Source organism: Bubalus bubalis, chromosome 3 (assembly GCF_019923935.1).
Source record: "Bubalus bubalis isolate 160015118507 breed Murrah chromosome 3, NDDB_SH_1, whole genome shotgun sequence".
In the NCBI taxonomy this organism is placed as follows: Eukaryota; Metazoa; Chordata; class Mammalia; order Artiodactyla; family Bovidae; genus Bubalus; species Bubalus bubalis.
This window is the reverse complement of record NC_059159.1, coordinates 124,111,564-124,119,081: the sequence shown is the minus strand read 5'-3', so window position 1 is coordinate 124,119,081 and position 7,518 is coordinate 124,111,564. Positions and strand designations below refer to the sequence as shown.

Below are 7,518 nucleotides of genomic sequence, written 5' to 3'. Positions count from 1 at the left end.
TTTTGATTAATGTTGATGCATACCGTCAGTATTTCACCTTCACCAAGGCAGGTTTTTCTCACTTTTTTGACATGAAAACAGGCAGGTGGAGTCGTTTTGATTTGGGCTGCCTCGTTTCTTCCCCAGGGAAGCTGCTTCCTCTGGCTTGCATGATAATTGAATTTCACGGATGGAATCTTCCACATACTTCTCAATTAGGGATGTGTACAGGCAGTGAGATTTTTCAGGTGTTGATCTATGATTGTCACCCCCCCTTTTTTTTAACCTTTAAATTAATCTTCTTAATTTCTGCCAGCTGTAAATCCAGTTTTGCTAAATAGCATTATTCTGACTTAAATGGTCTAATCTTTGTCGTAAACTGGGTACAGCTGAAAGTCGTGTATGTGGGAGGCTTCCTCATTAATCACAGCTGACAAGAAGTCAGAAATTAAGAAACAAAATTGTCTCTGAAGGCAAAATGGGGAAGGATTGGGAAAAGCAGCCAACTTGGGGTGATGGCTGAGTTGGGAGGGCAGGGGTGAGTCCCCGATCCAATTGCATGGCCCTGGTTAAGTCTTTGTTCTCTTGGGGCTTCAGTTTCTACCTCTGGGGGAAAAAATGCAGGTGGGGATGAGACAGGGGCGTCAGATCAGCTCAGTCCTCCTGGACCTTTTCAGCTGCGACGTTCTCTGAATCTATACATGGGAAATGTCACCAAAGTGACATCTCGGTATTTAAATGCACAGCTGTTGTTGACTCTCAAGACTATCTAGAGGACCAACAGTCTCACTACTTCACCACAGCATTCTTCAAAATGAGGTAGGCAAGATGATTCTAGGTAGAAAAGGGACACAGACTTGAGTGCCCCAGGAGTGCTGAGTCCCTCTGGAGTCTTCCATCCCCCTGAGCAGAACTATCTGTCTGGCACAACACATCTTAAATGCCTTCCTAATGCTGGTACCCCTCCCAGGTTATCTGAGAAGGAGCATTCTCAGACCCAGATCCTCTGTTAGGCGGCAGATCCAGTTAGAATCCAACACTTGTTTGGTGGCAGTGTGTGTGGTTTGTTTTTAATCCATGTAGGGTAGAAATCATTTCCTTTTAAGACATATTTACTAGGGAGCTGATTTTGAAGAATATTAAGTTAATGCAGAAGTTGTGTGGCTATGGCAAAAATTAAAAGTAGCATGTGAATGTCTGCTTTTGCAGTCTCTGGAGAAGTATTTAGACTCTCAGCAGTGAACCAGGCACTCTTCAGGCCCTGGGAAGACAGGTGAGTGACACCTCTAGGCCCTTAACCTCCCTCCCAACCCTCCACGCCATATCTTGAGTGTCCAGGTTATGTTTCCGTTCCTTGCACAGCCCTCCATCCAGGCACTAATCCCGGAAACCGGCAACTTCATAGCCCTTGGATACCCAGGCTGTCACCACTCTGCCTGCCTGGTTGGGTGACCAACCACCTTGGGGGAGTTTCTGGAATGTAAGGCTTTCAGTTTTAAAACCAGGACAGTCCCAAGCAAGCAGAGACAAGCTGGCCCTCGGACCAGTGTTCTAGCCCAATCCTAAAGCAACGCTTCTCTCCACCTTCTCTGTCTTCCACCCAGTGGCTGCAGCTGCAGGTGAATCAGCCTCCCTTCCCCAGTCCCCTAACTGGCAGTTATCCAAATTCTGGTCTCTGCTTAGCACTGCCTGTCAGTCTTGTGTAACCCTCCCCCACACTCTCGAGAGCTGTTTCACACTTATCCCCCCCTCCCCAACACCCTCCACCGCCAAGTTTTCTCCACTGAGATGAGACCATGCAGGGCAGGAGCATCAACGACCACTCCTTACCTCCCACGGTACATGCATGCAGGCCTTCCTCCTCGCCCTGTCCTTCTGTCCTCCTTGCTCTCTCCTGTATCTGCAGTCACTTCTCTCCTGCTGGAACCTTCTCCTCAACTTGATAATACTCCTCTCGGTACCCTTGCACACCCTCTACCACGCCCTCTTCTCCTCCCGTTCCTATCAAATAGCTCTCAGGAGCTCTCTCCACTTCCCTGTCTCACCCTTTCTCATCACCCATCACATAGTTATTGAATAGAGGGCAACAATTATTTATTTAGTTCTAATTCAGTGGGTTTGTATCAATGAGGAATCAACCCAGTTGATAATCCTAAATCTCACAGATTCTAAGAAATTTCCCCATAACACACTAAGAATTGGTAGAGCTATAGGATTCGAAATTACATTTTTCTTCTCTTCACTCACTCTTCCACTTCCGCACTTGGGCTTATACCTCCTCTAAAACAACTCTCTCTGCACTTCTGATGCCCTGCTAATGGCCAATTCCAGTACCTTTGTTTTGAGTGTTTTATAGATATCAGCTCATTTGAGCAAAACTACATATGTGTTATTACAGTAAAATGATACATCAACCTAGTAAGATAGGTAATCTTTCATCCCCATTTTAGAGCTGAGGAAATAAGAACAGAGAGGTTAACAAACTTGTCCAACATCACACAGCTACATGTACCAGAGCAGATGATTCAGAAGTCTGTGCCCCTCACACTCTCCTCTGGCACTTCCCCGTTGCCTTCACTTCTGCTGTCCATTCTCTTCCTCCTAATCTTTGTCCCCAGCACCTGGGATAGGATCTGACACCCGGAGGGTGCTCAACAAATCCTTGTGGGCTGAACTAAGTGAACATCTGCGGCACACTCAGGAAAGTCACCATCCAGAGGTGGAAGATCACAGCAGTCACCAAGGTGTTGGGAAGTAAGCAGCACAGGCTCCGAGGACTCTGACACCAGTGATGAGAAATAACAGTAATGGTCATGACGACAGCGCCCACTATTTGTTGAAGTCTAATATACACCAAGAGGTATACGAAATAGTTTTTCTGTTAGCTCATTGAGTTCGAAACAACTCTTCAAGATAAGTACTATTCTTAAGCTCGTTTTACAGATCAAGAAAAGAAAATTCAGAGAGGTCCCCAGGGTAAAAAGCATATGTGGGGGACCCTCAGACAGACAGTGCAGTGGCTAGGAAGGCTTCCCAGAGGAGGTGTCTCCTGAGTAGGGTTTTGAAACACAAGTAGGAATTAGTCTACTGAAGAAGAGCAGAAGGGTATTCCAGGTAGGGAAGTGTCTGCAAGAGCTCAAGGTCATAAATGCATGTACCCAGTAGGGAACCTCAGATAGCTGGGTTGGCTGGAGGTCAGAGAATGATATGGGGAGTAGGAGAGGTGAGGCTTTCACAGGAGGCAGTGAGAAGAAGAGGGGAGCCTAGCAGGTCACAGGAATTCCTTTCAGCCTTGATGGGGCCTCTGTAGTATACACAGAACTGCAAAACTGTGATCATAGGCCTCTTGCCCACATCATCAGTAGACCTAGGGCAGGACTCAGGAATTTTGTGTGTGTGAGTGTATGCCTATCTTACTAATGCTCAAATATACTTAAACAGTTTTATTAAATATAATTGGCATACAATAAACTGTACATATTTTAAGTATAAATTTGATAAGGTTTAAGATCCACAACACACATGAAGCTGCCACAGTTAAGACAGAGAGTACATTCATTGTTCACAAAGGTTTCCTCATATTCTTCAAAATCCCTCCCTCCCAACCCCATCCTCACTGATTTGCTATCTGTCATTATAGACTAGCTTGCATTTTTTTAAGATTTTATATATGGCATATAATAAATATACTTTTTTGTTTGGCTTCTTTCACTCAGCATAATTATTCTAAGATTCATTTTGAGATAGATACATGTGTTTATAGAAATAATTCATTCCCTTTTATTTCAGAATAGTGTTCCATTGTGTGACGGTACCATATTTTATTTAACCATTTACCAGTTGACGGATAAATAACATTGCTGTGAATATTTGCGTTCAAGTCTTAATAGGCGTGTGCTTTCATTTGTATTGGGTAACTACCTAGGAGTAGGATGGCTGGATCATATGGTAGATATAAGTTTAACTTTTTAAGAAATGCTAAATTGGGCTTCCCCGATGACTGATTAGTAAAGAATCTACCTGCCAGTGCGGGAGACATGGGTTGGATTCCTGATCTGGGAAGATCCCACTAGCTTCAGAGCAGCTAAGCCAGTAAACACAGCTATTGAGTCTGTGCTCTAGAGCCTCGGAGCCACAGCTACTGAAGCCCACATGCCCTAGAGGCTGTGCTCCACAAGAGAAATCACTGCAGTGAGAAGCCCGCACACAGCAATTAGAGTAGCACCACCCCACCACAATTAGACAAAAGCCTGAGCAGCAATGAAAACCCAGCACAGCCAAAAATAAATAGTTTTTAAAAAACGAGAAGAAATGCCAAATTATTTTCCAAAATAGTAGTACCATTTTATATTCAAGCCAGAAGGTATTATATTCAACACCAATGAGTAATATCTCATTGTAGTTTTTAATTTGTATCTCCTTGATAAGCACTGATGATGAGCATCTTTTTATGTTTTTATTTGCCACCCCTATATCTTCTTTCATTGAGCATTTGTTCAACTCTTTTGTCCATTTTTAAGTTGGATTCCTAATTCTCATATTACTGAGTTTTGAGGGTTCTACATTCTGGATATAGGTTCTTTGTCAGATATGAATTACAAATATTTTTTCTAGTCTATTGTTTACCTTTTTGTTCTCATAACAATAACTTGATCAAGTCCTATTTATCAAATTTGCTTCTGTGAATTGTGCTTTTGGTGACATATTTAAGAAATATTTGCCTAATCCAAGGTCATAAAGATTTTGTCTTATGCCTCCTTCTAAAAAAATTATAGTTTTAGATTTTACACTTAGTTCTATGATCCACCAAATTAATTTTTGTATATAGTATAAAATATAAATCCATCTTTGGGGTTTTGGTCTTGTTTTAAAAAAAAATGGATATCCAGTTTTTCTAGCCTTTGTTAAATTTACCGTTTCTCCACAGCATTTCCTTTGTACCCTTGTCAAAAATCAGCTGTCAGTATATTTATATTTCTGGACTGTATTCTGATTCTTTATTCTGTCTCATTTATCTGTTTACTTTGATGCCAAAATCATGATTTTTATTACTATATGTTTATAAGTCTTGCTTTCATGTAGAGTGAGCCCTCCAGTTTTGTCCTTCTTTTTCAAAAATTATGTTAGCTATTATAGACTCTGTGCATTTTAGTATGAATATTAGAATCAACATATCAATTTCTGCCAAAAAGTCCTGTTAGGAATTTGATTGGGGGTATGTTGCATTTATAGACCACAATTTGGAGAGAACTGATTTCTGAACAAAACTGGTTCCTCCAACTTCTTTTCTTTTTTAGGTTTTCTTTAATTTCTCTCAGTGATATTTTATAGTTTCCAGGGTACAGGTCCTTCACAACTTTCCTCAGACTTATTCCTAAGTATTTTATATCTTTTTATACTACAATTAAGTGGTAAGTTTTAAATTTTCTTTTTCCAACTGTTTGTTGCTCATGCATATTATAGAACACATTGTTGTTGTTCAGTCGCTAAGCTATGTCCAACTCTTTGCAACCCAATGGACTGCAGCAATCCAAGCTTCCTTGCTCTTCACTATCTCCCTCGATTTGCTCAGACTCATGTCCATTGAGTCGGTGATGCCATCCAACCATCTCATCTTCCATTTCCTCCTTCTCCTCCTACCCTGAATTTTTCCCAGCATCGGGATCTTTTCCAACAAGTCAACTCTTCAGGTGGCCAAAGTATTGGAACTTCAGCTTCAGCATCCATCTTTCCAGTAAACATTCAGGATTGCTTTTCTTTAGGATTGACTGGTTTGATCTTGCTATCCAGGGACTCTCAAGAGACCTCTCTAGCACCACAGTTTAAAAGCCTAAATTTTTTGGTGCTCAGCCTTCTTTATGGTCCAACTCTCACATCTGAACATGACTACTGGAAAAAGCTACTGTATAGCTTTGACTATATAGACCTTTGTTGGCAAAATGATGTTTCTGCTTTTAATACACTGTCTAGGTTTGTCATAGTTTTTCTTCCAAGGAGCAAGCATCTTTTAATTTTATAAATTGATCCATTATCCTGCAACTTTGCTAAACTTATTTAGTACTACTAGTAACTTTTTTGTAGATTCCAATAGATTTTCTGTATAGATGATTATATTGTGTGTGAACAGTTTTACATTCCCAGTCTAGATGTTTCATTTCTTTTCTTTGCCTGATTGCACTGGCGAAAACTCCAGTACAATGTTTAACAGAAGTGGTAAGAAAGGATATCTCTGTCTTATTCCTGATCTTAGTGAGAAAGCATTGTCTTTCACGATTAAGTACAATGTTAAAAATCTATTGAGATTTTATAAATGTCCTTAATCAGGGTAAGCAAGCCCTTTCATTACTTGTTTGCTGACAGGTGTTTTTTTTTTTTTTTTTTTAATCAAGAATGGATGTTAGACTTAGTCAAATTCATTTTCAGTATTTATGAGATAATAATGTTTTTCTTTTTCAGTTTGTTAATATGGTGAATCACATTGATTAACTTTTAAAAATTAAACCAACCATGAATTTCTGGGGGAAAGCTTATTTGGTCCTAACAGATTATCCTTTTAATCTATTGTTGGATTCAGTCTGTGTTCATAGGGAATTATTGAACTGTTTTTCTCTTTTTTATAATGCCTTTGTCAGTTTTTGGCATCAGAGTAAAGCTGGTTTCATGGAATGAATTGGAAAATTTTTCATCCCCTTTTTCCCCTACTCTTAAAACTTTTTGGAAGAATTTGTGTTAAATTGTTATTTTGTCTTTCATGAATGTTTTGTAGAATTCACCAGCATGAGAAAGTTTTTATAACTTGTAAATTCGTCTAGTCAAGGCTATGGTTTTTCCTGTGGTCATGTATGGATGTGAGAGTTGGACTGTGAAGAAGGCTGAGCACTGAAGAATTGATGCTTTTGAACTGTGGTGTTGGAGAAGACTCTTGAGAGTCCCTTGGACTGCAAGGAGATCCAACCAGTCCATTCTGAAGGAGATCAGCCCTGGGATTTCTTTGGAAGGAATGATGCTAAAGCTGAAACTCCAGTACTTTGGCCACCTCATGTGAAGAGTTGACTCATTGGAAAAGACTCTGATGCTGGGAGTGATTGGGGGCAGAAGGAGACGGGGACGACAGAGTATGAGATGGCTGGATGGCATCACTGACTCAATGGACGTGAATCAGTAAACTCCGGGAGTTGGTGATGGACAGGGAGGCCTGGCGTGCGGTGGTTCATGGGGTCGCAAAGAGTCAGACACGACTGAGCGACTGAACTGAACTGAACTGAATTGAAATTCAATTTCTTCAATAGACAGATGGTTTTTCAGGTTAACTATTTCTCCTTGAGTAAGCTCTGGAAATTTGTGTCCTACAGGGAATTTGTCCAGTTCATCTAAGTTGTTGGATGTATCAGCATAAAGTTGTTCAAAATGTTCTCTTATCCTTTTATTATCTGGAGAGTCTATAGTGATACCACCTATTATTTGTGATGTTAGAAGTATGTATCTTTGCTCTATTTTCCCTGGCCAGTCTAACTAGAGGCTTATCATTCTTATTGATCT

At 40.6% G+C, this 7,518-nt stretch overlaps 1 long non-coding RNA gene across 1 annotated transcript; it reads left to right on the top strand.

Moving 5' to 3' along the window:
- Nucleotides 1-265: 265 nt before the first annotated feature.
- Nucleotides 266-6,909, top strand: LOC123332867. Its single transcript, XR_006549997.2, has 3 exons — nt 266-798; nt 1,189-1,252; nt 6,746-6,909. It is a non-coding gene; the product is annotated as an uncharacterized LOC123332867 (long non-coding RNA).
- Nucleotides 6,910-7,518: the final 609 nt, after the last annotated feature.